The sequence below is a fragment of the Anas acuta genome, chromosome 4 (genome assembly GCF_963932015.1).
Source record: "Anas acuta chromosome 4, bAnaAcu1.1, whole genome shotgun sequence".
NCBI lineage: Eukaryota > Metazoa > Chordata > Aves > Anseriformes > Anatidae > Anas > Anas acuta.
The window spans coordinates 21231844-21251936 of NC_088982.1; the positions used below are offsets into that span (position 1 = coordinate 21231844).

The following is a 20093-nucleotide window of genomic DNA, read 5'->3' on the forward strand; positions in this document are numbered from 1 at the left end:
AATATAACCTTTATCCTATGGGTTTGATTCTTATGGAGCTAAAAAACGACCAGACAGACCTCCTGGACTTCCCAGGCAAAGTGAAACTCCCATTCCTAAGCAAGGATTTTTCTTCAAATCAGTTTTAACTTGAAGAAAGAGATGATATGGTGAACCTGAAAATAAAAACAGTAAACAAAACAATGCAAATAAATAAGAATAAAAATACAGCCAGAAATATCCTACATAATAATGCTAAACTGTCAGCTTTGTGTAGCTCTAGGTCTAACCTAATCAATTATATTTGCACTGAAATCCTTTTTTACATTTTGATATGATTCAGATAAATGAAGTGCTATTTAAATTTCATTTTACTGTGTGTATGTAAGATATTAGAAAAAAATGAATGAAAGCATAGGTATTCAATACATTTAAATCATTCCATAGTTACAGGAGCTGTGGAATAGGAAGGGGTGCAGGTATAATTTATTTATCAAAATAAAAATATAAATTTTATAATTTTTAAGCACCTTTTTTTCTTATTGAAGGTTTATTATTATTATTATTATTATTATTATTATTATTATTATTATTATTATTATTATTATTAATATTAATATTAACATTAATATCAATTTATTTATTTATTACCAAAAAACTAGATGCTGAATTGGAGATGATAACTGACTGATAGAATCACATCAAAAGAGTCCTTCAAAGGAACTAAGTTGCATGGTATGCTGGAAATGGAGCTGTTCCAAGTAGCATTACAAAACAGGTTTGGAAGGTCAGGAAAGAGATTTGATATATCAGATATTCAGATATAACAGAACAACGGTGACTTTTGGAAAGTTGGTAACATTGCCTGATAAGATGGTTTCTGTATTTTGTTGACTGCAATCTACGGTTAGGATAAAGAAACAAAAATGATTAAGAAAAACAATGAGTTGAAGTTGCAGTAACCATTGAGACAAGCAGACGTGTTGTGCATGCTAGGAAAGAATATGTTTCATGTTTCATTTGATCTTGGAAAAAAAGAAAAAAGTCAGTAATAGAGAAGATACAAAGAGACAAGATAGCACTGAAAATCTCATTGATCATGCCAGGTTGGCTGGTGTTCCTTTTTTCACTATGACACTTTTGTGTCAGATAGTTAAAATGCTGATGTTACAGCTATGAATATCTCTGGATCCTTCAATTTTCTGAATATCCATTCTTACCCATTATTTCTTACAGAAATAAGAAATATATTTCTCAAAACAAAATGCCATCCCACAGAAATGGGTTTTATTGCTTGTACTCATAACTGATTCCCAAAAGACCAAACTCTTAAACCAAATAAAATCTTGGAAATGACTATAAAACCATTTATTTCACACAAATACCTTCATATTTAGGTCTGAGTGGAATTCAGACAATTAATAGAGCAGATATTTCATATGTTTTTAATTTTTGTGTGTGTGTCTGTGTTTTATTTAACTTTTCACAATCTATTCATGTCTTCCAGAAAATATACGCACAAGCTGTGATGTCAAATATTATCTCAAATGAACAAACTAGGAGAGTAAATAATATTAATATGAACAAGCATAATTAGTTGCTCACAAAAACATTCTAATTTCACTTAAAGTTGAAACTATCTGTATTTTCTCATGTACTGCAACACTCATGGCAAATGTTAATAGAGATTAGAATAGCTATTAGAGCTATTAGAATAATAGACTATTAGAATAACTATTCACAAATATTTTTCAAAGAAAATGTCAGACTGCAATTGTTTCTTCTTGCAATTATATCTAAAACAACAATAACAGTAAAGACAAAGCTTCACTGTACATAAGTAACATTTCAACTAATTTAAAAGTCTTTATTGTTCCATTACTTTTTCACTTTGACCAAGTATTATAAAAGTGTTTGATTTTGCTTAATGTAAGGAGAACACTGTAAAAAGCCCGAAACACAATGTGTTCTACTCTATGCAAAATCAAAAGTTCACAAGGGCTTTCTCTTACTGAACAAAGAGCATCAGTATAGTTCATTAGTACAATTAGATGAAGTATATTCTAAAATTTCAGATATCAATTTACTCTTAAGCACTTTCTGTTTTACTTAATCGAGAGGTATTTTTTTTTCTAGCTGTATAATCAACATGTAAATTAAATTGTAAAAAGTCTTATAAAAAGGTCAACTTTAGCAGTTGTTTTTTTTTTCCCCTATGATCTAACTTATTCAAAAAGGGGGGAAGGAAAACATACTTTGCATAATGTATATTCTTATTGTACTTTTCCTTTCCATAGTATTGCTATTTTTAACATTAATGTTGTTAATGGCAACACAGTAAGTTGACATTTTCATTGTGAGAAAGGGGGTTTAATACTTTTTATAGGATGCCACCATTTTAACGAAAAAGAAAACAAAACACGATTTGATTTAAATTATAAACAGATAACATAGTACTGCTAATGTTTTCCATTATGTACTTCATTAGTTGCACATCTTATGTAGCTTTCATTTAAATATACACATTTATGTCAAGCTCATTTGTCTAACTATATACACTGGCTTGCTATACAGTTGCTATTTGTCTAATCTAAAATCTGAAGGCCATTTACTGTACCCTTCAGCTTTCAATTTATACATAATTAGAATAGCTACTGTGTATGAGATTAATGCTGGAAAAATATGTGCATTTTCAGGACATTTTATCTAGGAATTTCAAGCACAGTTCACTTAAAGTTTATTTCAAAAACTGTTGAAGGTTAGTGATGAACTCAGCTATATGAACTATTGATCTCACACCCACACAGTCCTTACAGGACAGGTATGGTCAAATTCATTTACTAACATAAAAAAGATGCTATTTTTCAGTTCTTTGGCTATGCAGAGTATTTTCTTGAAGATTAATATTCTCTCAAAGAAAATTTTTGAAGCTTTCCTTTAAATTAGTAATTATTTAGCGTAGCATTATACAATTAACAATATAATTTATGATATGATTCTTCCATGGAGCAGTCTGCAAAATTATCTGACCTCTTGTTTATATTTTATATCTCTGATATTGGAAATGTTACCCATCTGACATGAATAAAACCCAGTATCTGGGAAAAAGATCCCTAAGACTCCACTAATTCTGAATAAATGTTTTTTAAAAGTCAATACTCAGACAACATGGAAATGATGTCTTGTGCAGGTCATTTGGATGAGAAGATAACAAAAGAAGATAACAAAGTTCTGCTCTTTCCATTTTGGGGAAAGAGTTATGAGTATGAAATTCTCTTGGTAGCATATCTGAGAGCGTCCCTGCAACTTCAGCCAGTGTTCTTACAGCCACAGTTGTTAGCATGAATGCTGATAAGGGTTTTAAAGACTGTCAAAGATCTGATGTACTGCAAAGGTTCTTCACTATCAAGTGGGGAGGCTAAATATACATAATGTTCATTTTTTTTAAAGAAAATTTTAAATATTAAAGTATAAATGATCTGGTTGTCAAAAAACAGATCTCAGAGAAAACATGAATGTAGAACACAGAGAAAACATGAATGTGGAAAAAGCTTGATAAATATCTTTCCTTTTATTTGTGGATATGAAGAAGAGTGGAAGAGTGAGTGAGGGAGTAAGAAGGAACCAAACATTTTCACTCTGTGAATCTGAACCCAGTATTTTAATAGAAGTCACAAGCCTTGTCTTGGTTGCACCTTGATAGGTTGCTGAGCTTCACCACAATCACTATCTCACTCCCTCTCTTCAAAGAACAGGGGGAGAAAATATGACAGAAATGGGTTCAAGGATTGAGGTAAGGTAGGTCAATGGCCAATTACTATCACAGGCAAAGCAGACTCAACATTGGGAGCTTAACATAATTTATCACCTATTACTAACTGCAGTGAGAAACTAAAAGTTAGAGACCTTCCCCCATCCACCCTCTTCTACATTCTCCCTCTGACTGGTGCAGGGGGATGGAGAATGGGAGTTGTGTAAGGCCATAACACTTCATCTGCCACTCCTCCATCTTCACCCTTTTCCCAAGCTCCAGCATGGGGTCCCTCCTACTGGATTCCATCCCTCCCAAACTGATTCTGTGTGGGCTTTTCATAGATAGCAGTTCTTCAAGAACTGCTTCAACATTGGTACCGTGGTCTGCAGCTCTGGCCTGAGGCCTGCTCCTGCAAGGGCTCTCCGTAGGCTGCAGCCTCCATCAAGCCATATCCACCTGCTCCCCTCTGGGCTCTTCCACAGGCCACTGTCATATCCCATGAGCTGCCAGGGGGCAGCCTACTCCACCAGGGGACTCTCCACAGGCTGGAGGGGAACTTCTGCTGTGGTACCTGGAGTACCTGCTGCCCTCCTTCTGCACTGACCTTGGGGTCTGCAGGGCTGTTTCTCTCACACTTTCTCAATCCTCTCTCCCAGCTGCTGTTGTGCAGGAGTTTTTTGCCTTTCTTAAACATTTTCTCACAGAGGCCCAAACAACATTGTTTATTGACTTGGCTCTGGCCAGCGGTAGGTCCCTTTGGAGCCATCTGGAAATGGCTTTGATATAACACAGGGCAGCTTTTGGGCCCTTCTCACAAAAGCCAGCCCTGCAGCCCCCTGCTAACATAACCTTGCCACATAAACCCTGCACACATGCATAGCAAGCATAGGAATAGAACCACATTGTTTCTAACATAGTAAGCCAAATTCTCCTTTTTATTAAACAAACAAACAAAAAAAACCTCCCTCCTCTCCCCTTTTCCCTTTTCATCAGTTTGTGCTTTTTTTTTTTTTTTTTTAAACAAACGTGGCCCATGAACTTCAGACAAGTTTGAAACGAAACCAAAGAAGCTTATTCATCCAAATGAAGATATGTAGACTTGCATGTTACATTTCTATGAATTAATGTTATAGTTAATTAACTGAGACAGAAATACTAACAGGAATACTGCAGGTAGTTGTTTGTTGGCCACATCAGAGAAGGATTAAGGGATTTCTGTGCTTGAAAATGGGCATTTGTACTTCACATTTGTCACATTTGTTCTTCGCATTTTCTGTGCTACTTTTTTTTTTTGTTGTTTTTTTTTTTTTTTCCCCAGAAATGTTACTTTTTTTTTTGTCCTTAATATGTTTCTGCCATATAATGTTAGACTGTACCAGTAATATCCATTAAAACAAAATGAAAAACAAACAAACAAACAAACCACAAACTTTTAACATATCCACTAGGATTAGCACTTTCTTCTAAAGACATAATAGACCATTTCAATGGTTTCATATGTAGCTCTGAATTAAACAATTGCCTGAATATGAAGAGGTAGGCATCATTTTCTGAAAGAAAACTGTATGCCTTTGTAATAATCTGACAGTTTGCTGCTTTACTGATCTTTTTTCTCCATCTTAAATTTACCATATAACACAGTTGTTTAAAGGTAAATAGTCTTTCTGGTATTGTTAAAAACAAGAAGTCTTTAAAACAAATGCATATAAGCACATAATTTATTATCCCAGAAAACAACATTTTGATATTCCATATCACCATTAAGGGTGGCAAATTCCTGTCAACTTGTTAATCATTTGTCTTTATTAATATTTATTGCTTTTGAAATGTCTGTGGAATATTGAAGAAAGGATTTTGTTCCAAATAACTTTCAATTGAGTAAATGTGTAAATGCTTTAATAGTCAACTTTGTAAATACTTTGATAGTTTTCTTGATTACACCAAGAAAACCCAAAGTTTCTAACACCTGGATGCTCCTCATCAGAGACTGGAGCTATCTGAGCACCCAAGAAGACTTTAAATAATTAAATAGAAGCATAAGTATAAAGAAAGCAGAAGAGTGAAACACAACTCATTACCTAAGAGAGCATGTGCTTGCTTGTCACAATTAAGCCCTAAATTCCAATCAAAGGAACCATTCAGTATCAGAAATTACTGTCATCTAGGCCACATATCAGTTTGTGTTAAGGGAGGGAAAAACGTTACTATAGTTAGCTATTGTTCTACGTTAAATGTAATTCAGGGACCTGTTTTGAACTTAACATCTGAACCCTCTGAAATGTTATTGGTGGTAGAATGCTGTTTTCAGTCCCAAGAGCATCTAGGTGGTGAATTACTGATCTCTTTCAAAGCTGTAGCAGGAAATTAACTGGCTGCTCTTGGCTTGGACTGGCGCATGCTTCGTTGGGTTAGAAACTGGCTGGATAGCCGGGCCCAAAGAGTCGTGGTAAATGGAGTCAAGTCCAGTTGGAGGCCAGTCACTAGTGGCGTACCCCAGGGCTCGGTGCTGGGGCTGGTCCTCTTTAATATCTTCATCGATGATCTGGACGAGGGCATTGAGAGCACCCTCAGTAAGTTTGCAGATGACACCAAGTTAGGTGCATGTGTCGATCTGCTTGAGGGTAGGAAAGCTCTGCAGGAGGGTCTGGATAGGCTGCACCGATGGGCTGAGGTCAACTGCATGAAGTTCAACAAGGCCAAGTGCCGGGTCCTCCACCTGGGGTGCAATAACCCCAAGCAGAGCTACAGGCTGGGAGATGAGTGGTTGGAGAGCTGCCAGGCAGAGAAGGACCTGGGAGTGATGGTTGATAGTCGGCTGAATATGAGCCAGCAGTGTGCTCAGGTGGCCAAGAAGGCCAACACCATCCTGGCTTGCATAAGAAGCAGTGTGGCCAGCAGGGCTAGGGAGTACAGGGATCGTCCCCCTGTACTCGGCTCTGGTGAGGCCGCACCTCGAGTACTGTGTTCAGTTTTGGGCCCCTCGCTACAAGAAGGACATCGAGGTGCTTGAGTGGGTCCAGAGAAGGGCGACGAAGCTGGTGAGGGGCCTGGAGAACAAGTCCTACGAGGAGCGGCTGAAGGAGCTGGGCTTGTTCAGCCTGGAGAAGAGGAGGCTCAGGGGTGACCTTATTGCTCTCTACAGATACCTCAAAGGAGGCTGTAGTGAAGTGGGGGTTGGTCTGTTCTCCCACATGCCTGGTGACAGGACGAGGGGGAATGGGCTAAAGTTGCGCCAGGGGAGTTTTAGGTTGGATCTTAGGAAGAACTTCTTTACCGAAAGGGTTGTTAGACATTGGAACAGGCTGCCCAGGGAAGTGGTGGAGTCACCATCCCTGGAAGTCTTTAAAAGACGTTTAGATGTAGAGCTTAGGGATATGGTTTAGTGGGGACTGTTAGCGTTAGTGTTAGGTCAGAGGTTGGACTCGATGATCTTGAGGTCTCTTCCAACCTAGAAATTCTGTGATTCTGTGATTCTGTGAAATTAGAAAATGCAGGTCCCTATGAAAGTTAATGACCTCTGCTGTTTCATGCCAGCTGAACAAGAGTTTAAAGGTTTACATTTAGAATTTTTTGCTTAAACAAAACTGTTTCTAAACAGCTCCTCTTCTATGGCTCAGTTTTCCTTTTGAAAATGAATGTACTTCTAAAAGATGGAAAAAATATATTAATGATTATTAGGCTTTCATGTATGACAGAGATTAAGATATTATAGTTTATGTGAAGATTGTGCCATTAATCACATTCTGTACACTTTTTTTTTTTTTTCTTCTTTTTCCCTGAGCAATAACTATAACTTACCTGGCTTTCTCCTTCCCCAAAGCTACCACATGTTTTGGCTTGCCTGGACATGTACTTTTTTTTCTTCCCAGAAATTTAATTCAGATAATATATTGAACTCTTTCTGTAAGTAAATCCAAGTTACCCTGTCTAAAGATGCCTTGCTTGGAGCTACCAGGCTTTTGTATGTCTAAAAATCCCAGTAGCACTTTCACAATACTGTTGTATATCCGTTCCATCAGTCAAAATGTTGATTGCAAATTCTATATTTAATATTGCTGTAGGCAGAAATAAACTTTCCAGGAAATATTATGGAAAAAATTCACATGAATAAAAAAATATGAAACACTCACACAAAACAAACAAACAAAAACAAACAAGCAAAAAAACAGATTCATGAAATTTATGCATTCCTGTGTAAGACATTATGAGTAAAAGTGTGCTTGGTCTGCTGATGCTCTGGGCAGGAAGGACACAAGTTAACTCACATTGAAATGTAGTTTGACAATAGTACCAAAGTGCCAAGCATAGACTAAAATCCCTAGAAATCTGAGTGTGGGAATGAGTCAGGTTTGCATCAGACTATTATGTCCTAACATCTTTGGTTGGTTCAGAGTGTACGTTGAGCATAAGCCTGAAAATAGTGACTTCCTGAAATGCTTTGATAATGATGTTTTAGCACATATTAAATGGTATGAGATTATGAGAAAAGTCACTGTGGAAATATTGCTTTTTTTTTTTTTTTTTTAATTTGTATTAATATTAAAATCAAAATTGGTTGTGTTGGAACCCTTACATTCTTTCATTCTTTTACTGCTGATGAAGTCTTGTCTTGGTGTACCTTGGACTCACCAGTATTTACAGGTTATTTTAATTTATATACATATTTCTAAATGCTAAGCCTATATTCAGAATTAGTAGAATTTTTTTCATGAAGTTCCAACTTAATATACACACATTAGGGTATCTAGGTGCTTACAGAATAGCAAGCGTATTCCACAAGTAATGAGAACACCTCTTAATTCAGCTAAAGCCAAAGCCACAAGTGAGTTATAAATGTATTTGTTCTCCAGTTAAATCGATTCCATGCAGTGCTGCAAGTGCTTATTATGTATTCTGTTTATTCCACAAGGAGGAAAATAATAGTTCTTTTCACATTCTGCTAAAATACCAAAGTACAAGAAAGCTTATGTGGCTTCATTTTAACTATACCAATTTCACTTCTGATCAGCTTTTGTGTGATGCTTACAGTGATCTCTAGGTTGCTCCTGAACTATTGATTTATATTAAGAAATACGAAAGAAGCATCAGCTCTTATGTCATGAGCACCACTTTATTATGTAGACTGTTGTTTTGTTTGTTTTGTTTTCTATTGTTTTCCATAAGAGATATGAATATGTATTTCTTACAAGTGTGCACATTAATTAGTGATGTGTAGTACAGAGGCAAAATTTGGAATCTTATGTAAAATAACAGGTTTTTTGTCACTACAGTTCTTAGCTGATAATGTTCAAGATAGCATATACTTCTACCGAAAAAAGTATTAATAGTCTTCTGGATTGCTTAGAGACTCTATATTGAAGTTTCCTCAGACAGTAGAACAAGCAATAGAACAACTTATTAATGAAAAAACACAAATTTGGATGACACTTCTTCAGAAGAAGATGAAATTATAAACTGGGAGAAGTATCAATGATGGTAAAATTAATGTGGTGTGCTGTAACACTGACAAAAAGAAACCTTATGGTGATATTTCATGAAAGGTCCATTGCTTGCAAAAGTACATATGCTGGTTATAATGCAAGATAGAACAGAATCAAGCAGTGCAGTTATTAATACTTTCTTTCCTTCATGTTCTACACCTTGTATCTGGAAGGAAGAAAGGAAGAAAGGAAGAAAGGAAGGGAAATCTAGGGTTGCACTATTATAAGTAGACAGGACTATTATAAGTAGACACTCATTATTCATTATTCATTATTTCCTACCAATATTTACCTTGAAAATTTATGAACAAGTATTTAAAGTTGCAAAACAAAACAAAACAAAACACTTTTGAAAACCTAGTAATCAATGAGTCTCAACATTTCTCAGCTCATTTTCTGCCAAAGAACTCTTCATCATCTATCATGTCTATTATACTAAATGCTTCACTGGGGTGCTGTGCATGTTTGACCACCAATAAAAAAATGATGGCATTGCACAAATCTGTCAAGCTTATCAGCAAGGTTGAATTCCCTTCATAACAACTTCTGAACATATTTAATTTTTTTTTTTCATAATTTATTTTAATTTGCTTGCTGAATAGGCAGAAGTTTCTTTTCAACTTAGATTTCTAATATTACTTGATATTTAATAACATTCTGTTATTAGTTATAATTGTTTCAGAAGCTGCACATGGCACAATTAAATAGCTGTCCCTTGGTACCCTTGTATATACCAAGACAAATGGGGTCTCAGCACTTTTAGTGACAAAAAAAAAGTCATAGTTAGGGGAAGAGTCAGTATTTTTGAGAAGAGGAATATGCCATTTTATTTAGAGGTCAGTGAACAGAAGATGCAAGGCTCATATAATTCCTGAAAGAAAGATCTAAACTACAAAGTTATTTTTTTCTATGAGTGGAAATATTCCTACAAAAGACTTCAGTGCTGAATTAATTATTTATTTTCCAGCTGATTAAAAAATAAATAAATAAAAATGCAGCCATGTTCTTGTGAGTCTGGGACTTTAGACACTGCTTAAATCAACATACTTATATTCGCTTAATATGGAATCTGTTACATAATGATTTTTTTTTTCCAGAATTGAATGCCTCAAAAATATAGTTATTAAAGAGATATTTTGCTGTTGTGGACATGCCTGTATGAACGACAAATTATTCTTGGAAAATTCTTCATTCATTAAATGTGTTTTTCATTGAAGTCTTCTATATAGATATTAATTTAAACTTAAATGTGAGTTAATAACCACTGGAAAAAATGAAACACAATAGAAATAACTGAAAATAGAACAAATCTCGTGTAAGAACTGGATCAGCTTATAATGGGTTAAAGGAATTTGCCCAATATTTTATTGAATATGATGTCAAAAAAGAAGTATAATTAATGAGATTTGTAGGACGGACACAAAATTTACAATGCTCTTTTGGAAGCATTGGAATCAGAAGTGGAAGAAGCTACAACTGATTCTTGAAATGGCAAATGATGGATAACAATAGACAGGCATGAAGATGGATAGTTTTAGCAGCTGTGGAGATGCTGGAGGTTATCTGGATATGTGAAATCTGCTTCATGAATAAACAAAGACATGACCACTTTTAATGCCCTTAACCAATTTAATAATAAGAAGAATGTGGAAGTAATCCTTTCCTACAAAAATACTGAAAAGGAAGTCTATAGCTTTTTTTCTGTTCTTTTGTTTTTGTTTATCTGTTCCTTGCCTTGCCTTGCCTTGCCTTGCCTTCCCCTTCCCCTTCCCCTTCCCCTTCCCCTTCCCCTTCCCCTTCCCCTTCCCCTTCCCCTTCCCCTTCCCCTTCCCCTTCCCCTTCCCCTTCCCCTTCCCCTTCCCCTTCCCCTTCCCCTTCCCCTTCCCCTTCCCCTTCCCCTTCCCCTTCCCCTTCCCCTTCCCCTTCCCCTTCCCCTTCCCCTTCCCCTTCCTCTTCCCCTTCCCCTTCCCCTTCCCCTTCCCCTTCCCCTTCCCCTTCCCCTTCCCCTTCCCCTTCTTCCCCTTCCTCAGGGGATGGTGCTGTTTACATATGTCCTGGCACACTGTCATGATATCCTTAGTCTCTAGTGATGCACTGGGTAGTTACAGAACCTTCACATTGCAATAAAGATAAGCAGCCAATGGCTGACTGGGTCTCCCTTTGGGATGTTTTTGGCTTCGTCCTTGTTCTGGCTGTGAGTGAAAAAGGGTCCTTTACTGATAAATATGAATTCAGAGAGCTATGCTTTAATTTTATATTTATTCCAAGAAGGAAATAGAATTATTTTATTGATGCTTAAAGGAATCCTTATAATATGATCTAATTTTATGATACACAGTTCTGAGTCATTGGATAAAATGCATTCTTTAGAAACAGTGTTCTCAAATTGTTTTTGTAATATGCATCATTCGTGATCTAAGATATCCAATAATATGTGAATGACTATTGTGTACACAGCTTTTGCAAATTTACAAGTGCAATGAAGATATAAATTAATAAGTTCTCCTATGCAACCACTTAACCAACAAATATTCAAACCCATGAAAAGGTCTTTAATAAATAACCAGCTAATTAGTAGATAGAGTTTATATTAAAAATAACACAAACCAAACAAACCAAACCAATCAACCAACCGAACAACAACAACAACAAAAAACCTTTATTTTAGGGAGATACAGAAGTGATTTATTTTACAATTATGGTATTCTAGCAGTAGATATTCTAATGTAAAATGACAACAACAAGAACATCAGCAATAATAATAATAATAAGCTGCTGGAGAAAGAAAGGAAAAGGAATAGTCATAAATATGCCAACACTAGCAGTTAGGTTTTTGGCCTACTTTGAAGCTTGTCAACTCATTTGTATGTATTTTTCATGGGTGTCTTCCTCTCTAAATGGTTGTATATGCAGCTGTTATAAAGTTGTGTGATTCCATACAGACTGTTTGAAATCATGCCTATGTGCACTAGACAAACATTTGATTCGGTAACTGTAATAAAATAAAAGTTTTCAGATCCACCTGAGTATCTACTTCTAGGTACCAATACTCATTCTTGAGCATTTATACACCATTTATTTACTAAACTTTTCCAGAGTGCTATTTATTGTAATGAGTTTGCTATTTCCAGCAGATTGATATGAAAAAATATACCCTTCCAACAATAATTTAAAAATTGCAGTGAGTTTAGATTAGTTTAAGTTCTAGATAAACTGAGGAAAATAGAGGGGATATTACTGGAAACTGAGAGTAAAGGAAAATCATGTGAAGAGAATTAAAGATGAAGATCAAAAATCAAAGTAAGCAAGGAAACAAACAACAAAAGCAACAGAAATAAAAAGGTATTTCTTACAAGATGGCTGTGGAATCCTGTTTGCTTATTTTCCCAGGAGACTTTCTCAGTGACTTTGTTCTCAATCTGGAAGGGATTTCCTCAGTCCACATTTCTTACTTCTCCTCTTTGTTTTCAAAGTTGTTTCTTTTCTTCCCATCTTTAGAATTTTTTACCTCTTTCTTTTCCTTTAATTGAATATCTTTCTATAAAAATGACAATTAAGATTATGCTTGTTAGGAAAAAAACAACACACTCAAAGAGAGAGGATATAAAAAGATAGGAAGGGAGGGGGAGCAAGTGAGAGATAGGAAAGGAGAGATTTTTCATGTGGATTTAGTTGTCTAATATAATTTCTAAATTATATTATTTGGGATTATATGGGGAAACCTGGATTAGAGATCCTGCTTATGTTTAATATCAATTAAATATTAAATTTATATTAACTGGAACAGTAACTGTTTCCCTGTGATAAATTCTCAAGCTTCATGTTTGCCTTTTCCTGGTTCAGGAGAAGGTATAAGGAAAGATTAAAAACAACAATCAATCAACCATACTGGCTTATTATTTTTGTTACTTTGCCTTCTACTTATTAAATTCTTCATTTGTCTTCAACATCTGTATTATTTTATTATATGTATATGTGGAATACTCACTCTGTTTTTTCTCCCTAGTGGGTTCAGGCTAATTTTTCTTTCTTATTGGTTAAACCAAACAAACTAGGTAGTATGGAGTTTGTGATAAGAGAAATTCATCCTCAGATGTTATGCTTAATATCTTCATAAATCTTCCATTCTGGTTTAGCTCTCATTACTGAGCAAAAGAGATAACAATGTATAGCTTTGGGAGATTTTAAGAGAATTTCTCTACTAGTCCATCTAATTTAAAGTGACTTTATGCCAGGAGCAATGTGTAAGCAAATCCCTTCTGTTACACTAAGCACTGTAAACTGTAGTACATGACAAAAACAGAAAATAATCAGGTCACCATTTGAAGAGTCAACAGTCACTGCAGTTTCTTTGAAATACTTCTGTTTCATTTTAACTAAGAAGTAACTGTGCTGGCTATGTGGCAGCCGATGATATTTTAATGATGACCACTGCAACCTCAAAAATGGTTTAAATAAAACCTCCAGAAAGGACTACTGACTACCCAGTTCATTTAATGAGCACCATAATAATACTATAAACTGCAACTCTTCTTACACAGAAGTGTTGTTTAACATCATATTAATGAAAAAGAAATTCAGTGAGTCCTATTAAATAGAGACACTTTGACTCATGAAGTCCACATTCATTAAATGGTTGCCTTACTCTTTTATGTTCCCTAGACAACTGGTATGAGCTATTAGGAGAGAAGATACTTCCAAGCCAGATAGATTCAGTGGTTATGCATACATTAGCAAGTAGGGCAGATCAATGGGAATGTGTCCGTAGATTAAAACAATTTGAGCTTCAGACCTGAAGGCCAATGTATACTGTACATACTGCAGGCACTTCTGTCTTTGGATTATCTCTAGTTGGATCCCATAGGTGAAATGCACATTAAAATCCAGAATGCATCAGTTCAGCTCCTGGAGCATACATTGTACTTTGATATCATCTGAAAGGGATCCATAGCAAGTGGGGACTATTGAACAATCCACTTTAAAATTTCAGTACTGGCCTTCATGGAATTATCTATATAAAAGTGTCCATGAAGGCCACTTCATATAGCTCATGGTTTCTGAACTATATTTATATACTTTTAAGCGTTACTGGATCTAATATCTGTGGCTGCACCTCTAACTGTTTGGCATGTTCTTAAATATCACTTTAAATATTTTAATTGTGAGTTTGTTCTCTCATTGCTTAATATGTCAGGACACCACTTGCAACTGGACAGACAAGACGCAATACAGTGAAACATCACAATGTAAGCAATATTTCTTATTGATTTCTCTATTTCTCTCTCTTTATATATCTATTCATTTATTTATTTTCCCAGTTAGTTTACCCTGGCTCTGTAACTACAGAAAACATTGGTAGTAGAAATTCCAACCATAGTCTGTTAGTACTTGCTTTTCTCCATAACTCAAACCATTGCCTGGGTAGTTTTCCTAAGAGAATCAAAGAATATGTCATAGTTACAAGACTGGATTTTTCATCTGAGATGTGTGTGAGTTTTGTATACTGTTCAAAATACTTTGTATTCACCAGATCTTTGAAGTCTGTCTTATACAATTAATACTCTAGGAGAACAAGGTGACTTATGTATTGCAAAACCTGCTTCATAACTTCTTAAGCATATGTGAAAATGCTACATATAGGTGACAGGTTCATTTGATCCCATGAGAGTATAAAAAAAAAACAAAGCTTCAACATTTAGTGATCAGTGTTAAACACATAGCTGCTGCAGAGTTAGATGCTGTAAACACACATGACAATGCTTAACAGTCCTTTTAATTCAGCATTTCAGAAAAATTCAAAAACCAAGGTTACAAAGTGTACTTATTTTAGAATCAAAGAATCATATAATATCCTGAGTTGGAAGTGACCCACAAGGGTCACTGAGTCCAGATTCTGGCTTCACACAGGACCATACAAAAACTTAAAACATATTTCTGAGAGCATTTTCCAAACAATTCTTGAACTATGTCAGGGTTGGTGCTGTGACCACTTCCCTGGGGAGCCTATTCCAGTGCCCAACCACTCTCTTGCTGGGTCCTATTGTTGGTCACCAGAAAGAAGAGATCAGCTCCCCTCATGATGAAGCTGCAGACTGCCATGAGTTTGCCCCTCAGTATCCTCTTCTCAAGGCTGAACAAACTAATCAACTTCAGCTGTTCCTCATACATCTTGCTCTCTAGACCCTTTGTAGTCCTACTTTGCATGCTCCGTAATAGTTCTGTTTTATTATTGTATTGTGGTGCCCAAAACTGCACTCTACAGTACTTGAGGTGGGGCTGCACCAGCGCAAAGTAGAGCAGGACAATCATTTCCACTAGCAAAGCTGTGCTTTCAAACCCATTCCACTAGCAAAGCTGTGCTTAATGAACCGCCGGATACAATTGGCCCTTTTGGCTGTTGGGGCACACTGTTGAGTTATATTCAACTTGCTATTGATCAAAACCCTCAGATTCCTTTCTGCAGGGCTGTTCTCCAGCTTCTCATCGCACAGTCTGCATCAGGGTTTCACCAGGTGCAGAATCTGGCACTTGCTCTTGTTAAACTTCATGCAGTTTGTGATTGCACAGCTCTCTAATTTGTTAAGATCTCTCTGCAAGGCCTCTCTACCCTTGAAGTAGTCAACAGTTCTCCTAATTTAGTATTGTCTGCAAACATACTTAGTATGCATTCAAGTTCTGCATCCAAATTGTTTACGAAAACATTGAAGAGAACTAGCCCCTAAGGGGAGCCCTGGTAAACCCTGTGAGTGACTGGCTGCCAGCCTGATGTAACCCCATTTAATATAATTCTTTGTGTTCAGCCAGTCAGCTGATTGTTCACCAATTGCATTATGTTTTTGTTTAGGTGTATGCTGGATATTTTGTCCAGAAGTATACCCTAAGAAACAGTATTGAAAGCTTTGCTGAAATCAAAAAAGATTACATCAACTTCCCTTGATCAACTAGGTAGGTAACCTTGTCATAAAAGCAAATTAAGTTCATTTAACAGGACTTTCCCCTCATGATCTGTGACTACCAACTGCATTGCCTTTCAAGTGTTTTTCAATAACTCCCAAAATAATCTTCTCCACAATGTCACCAGACACTGAAGGGATGCCCTGTAATTCCAGGGTTTTCTTTCTTGCCCTTCATGAAAATCGGAACAATATTTGTCAGCTTCCAGTCAACTAAAACCTCTCCAGATTCCCAAGACTGTTGAAAAATAATTGAGAGAGTTATGATGAGATCAGCAAGCTCTCTGAGTACCCTGGGATTAATCTCATCAGGCTCCATAGACCTATATGGATGAAGTTTGGGGTTGGCTGGGAGTTTATTGTTACTGCAGTCATGGTTCTCCAACTTAGGACTCCAGCAGCCCCAGGGTCCATCATCAGTCTTAAAGACAGAGGCAAAGAAGACATGAAATGTTTTTGCTTTGTCTACATTTCCATTTGTGAGGTGATCATCCTCACCAATGTAATCTCTGGTCTTCCTTTTGCTGTTAACATATTTTAAAAAGCCCTTTTTACTGTCCCCCATGATGCTGGCTAGCTTCAAATCTAATTGAGCTTTGGCCACATGAATTTTCTCCTTGTAATGTTGAACAGTCTGTGTAGTCCTCCCATGTCACCTGACCTTGCTTCCGCTGGCCATATACTTCCTTCTTCCACCTAAACTCTGGGAGAAGATCCCTACTCAGCAAATCTGGCCTTCTGCCCTTCCTGCTTGACTTCTGGCATTTCAGAATAATCTGTTCCTGTGCTCTTTGGAGGTTGTACTTAACAAGTGACTAGCAGTGATGGACCCTAATGTCTTCAAAGGCAGTTTCACAGGGACCTTATTAACTAGCTCTCCCCATATCCAGGGTTGAAGTTATGGTGACAGTTTACCTCCTACCACTAAAGATTTTAAACTCAACTATTTCTTGGTCACTATGATCAAGATGGACTCCAATCACCATGAGACCCCCTCTGTTTACAAACAACGAATCTAGGAGGGTACCTTTCCTAGTTGGCCCCCTTAGTACCTGTTAGATACCAATAAGTTATCATCAAGGTGCTTTAGGAATCTCCTGGACCTGTTTGTATTAGCTGTGTGGTATTCCCAGTTAACATCTGGAAAGTGGACAATATGGACAAGGGCAGATGATGTAGAGGTGTCTCTTAGTCCCTTAAAGAAAGAAGACAGGAAAAAAAAATCAAGTGCGATGCACCATAGTAAAAGCGAGTTTTTTCCCCAGAAAAGAAATCACAAATCAACTAAATCTTGTTGTTGTTGTTGTTGTTGTTTTTAAAACACCTTCAGTGACTTTTTAAATTATATTTTGCATGACAGTAATGTCTTTCAGCCAAAACAGGATCAATGCCTTATTTTTCAGGCATTGTAGATAATAATAAGCAACCTTTGTATCAGAGATGTAAAAATATAAAAAGACAGGGTTATAAGAGGAATAAAATTATTTCCATTTTTCCAATGAGGACTTTAGGCACCAAGACATCAAGTAGCTTGGTCAGAATCACATAAAAAAGTTGTAAAAAGTGTCTGAAGTCTCTTTCTGAACTGTACTTCTGCCCATAAGGGAACATGGTTTTCTCAAATTATCCATTATTTAATACTTCATGTTGGACCTTAGAAGTTTTGGTTTCAACAACAGAAATTAGTGAGGCTCTTGGAAGTTACTGTTGTAAGTTATTTGTTTATGAAAGACAACTGCTATGGAAGTCTTTCATATGTATTTAATAAATACACTTCAGAGATAAAGATTATAAATACACAAAGAGAAAAGAAAGAAAACCATTGAATCATTTTTTTTTTCTTTAAATTTTGAGAGACATGGATATAAACTATAGTACAAATGGTTACCTGTGGCAAAAATTTTAGTACTGACAAAGACAGAGTTGATTATTATTTCTGAGCATGGATATATTTCTCATAGAAAACCCTACTACTGAGGAAAAACAAAAACAAAGGAAATTTATCTTTGTACCTACAGGATGGAAAATTTCAAGATAAACTCTGTAAATTAAGATTCAGAGCATTTAATATTCTTTACTTCATTTTAAAATATAGCATAATGCACTCATAATTCAGCCAGTGATGCTGTAAAAGAAGGAAATTTTTATTATTCACTAGGTATTTTAAATAGTTAAATCACTAATTATTTTTCTGCAGTTTTTATAGATTTTTTTTTTCTAAATGCAGACTCATCAATGAGGAAACTATTAAATTATGTGCAACAGGAATGACACATGAAAATAAAATAATATTCTGGTTTACAAAAAGCCCAAGCCAAAATACTTCCAAATGCGTCCAAAATATTTCTCATCTTGGATTGCTTAAAAGGATAAATCTGACTTGAATGGGTTCAGAAAATATGCATTTGTAGAACTATGCCATTTTGTCAATGTCATACTCTGTCACAGTTTAAGAGAATGTCAGCTGGAGAAGTAAGAAGAAGATGTAGAGGGGGAGATCCAAATAACACACCAGCAGTTTGGTGTGAACCTCTTCCAAGGAAATCCTGTGAGCAGAATTAAAAACAAATTTGAAAGTTCAAACTGTGTTGCAAACCAGAAACTTCACTTGCCAGTCAGCTCTATTATTAATCAAATAACCAGGAGGTGGGACATATCTATTTGCCTGTTACAGACCAGTGGAAGTGAAGCAGGAGGAATTGAAGGAAACTACATAGCCTTCAAAGACCTCATTTGAGAAAGAATGTGAGCTTGTGTGTGAAACCATTCTGACTGCATTCTAGTCTGAGCATTATTTTAAGCCCTAATTTAGTTCCCATTGACTTTGTTATAAAATGGTGGTTTTCTGAAATGAGACCAATGTGCACAGAATGGAATATTAACAAGCTGTGAAGTGAAAAGGGGAATCACACAGAAACTAAGTGCATGTACATAAGTGCAGAGACAGAAATAATGAGGTTAATGGCATTACATGCGGTATCATTTCTTGTACCTGATGATTAAAATATGTGCTTCTCACATGCCAAATTTAGAATCATAGCATCATTAAGGTTGGAAAAGACCTCCAAGATCATCTAGTCCAACTGTCCCCCTACCACCAATATCACCCAACTAAACCTTACCTCTAAGTACCACATCCAACCTTTCCTTAAACACACATAGGGAAGGTGACTCCACCAACTCCCTGGGCAACCCATTCCAACTTGTTTAAATTCTGGTACTGTCAAACATATTATAAGGAAAAGACAAAATGTATAAGGTCTATGTAGATGAATAATGTGTCTCTGCGTGTTTCAGAAGCTACCAGCCACAATGTATTGCAAATGGGTGTCATGAGTTGTCCCTATTCTTTTGCCCCACAGGTAGTTCTTGACATCCTTCTTCAGGAATCACATAGAATCATAGAATCATAGAATATCCTGAGTTGGAAGGGACCCTTAAGGATCATCAAGTCCAACTCTTGACACCGCACAGGTCTACCCAAAAGTTCAGACCATGTGACTAAGTGCACAGTCCAATCTCTTCTTAAATTCAGACAGGCTCGCTGCAGTGACCACTTCCCTGGGGAGCCTGTTCCAGTGTGCAACCACTCTCTCTGTGAAGAACCCCCTCCTGATGTCAAGCCTAAACTTCCCCTGCCTCAGCTTAACCCCGTTCCCGCGGGTCCTGTCACTGGTGTTAATGGAGAAAAGGTCTCCTGCCTCTCGACACCCCCTTACGAGGAAGTTGTAGACTGCGATGAGGTCTCCCCTCAGCCTCCTCTTCTCCAGGCTGAACAGGCCCAGTGCCCTCAGCCGTTCCTCGTACGTCTTCCCCTCCAGGCCTTTCACCATCTTCGTAGCCCTCCTCTGGACACTCTCCAACAGTTTCATGTCCTTTTTATACTGTGGTGCCCAGAACTGCACACAGTACTTGAGGTGAGGCCGC

General features: G+C 36.6%; 1 long non-coding RNA gene across 1 annotated transcript in view; it reads left to right on the forward strand.

The window, feature by feature from the left end:
* Positions 1-19559, forward strand: part of LOC137855682 (uncharacterized) — an 82919-nt gene extending 63360 nt beyond the window's left edge. Inside the window, exons 4-6 of the long non-coding RNA XR_011095889.1 lie at positions 14408-14459; positions 16058-16158; positions 19529-19559. This is a non-coding gene — a long non-coding RNA (uncharacterized lncRNA). The remainder of the gene's footprint in view (positions 1-14407; positions 14460-16057; positions 16159-19528) is intronic.
* Positions 19560-20093: the final 534 nt, after the last annotated feature.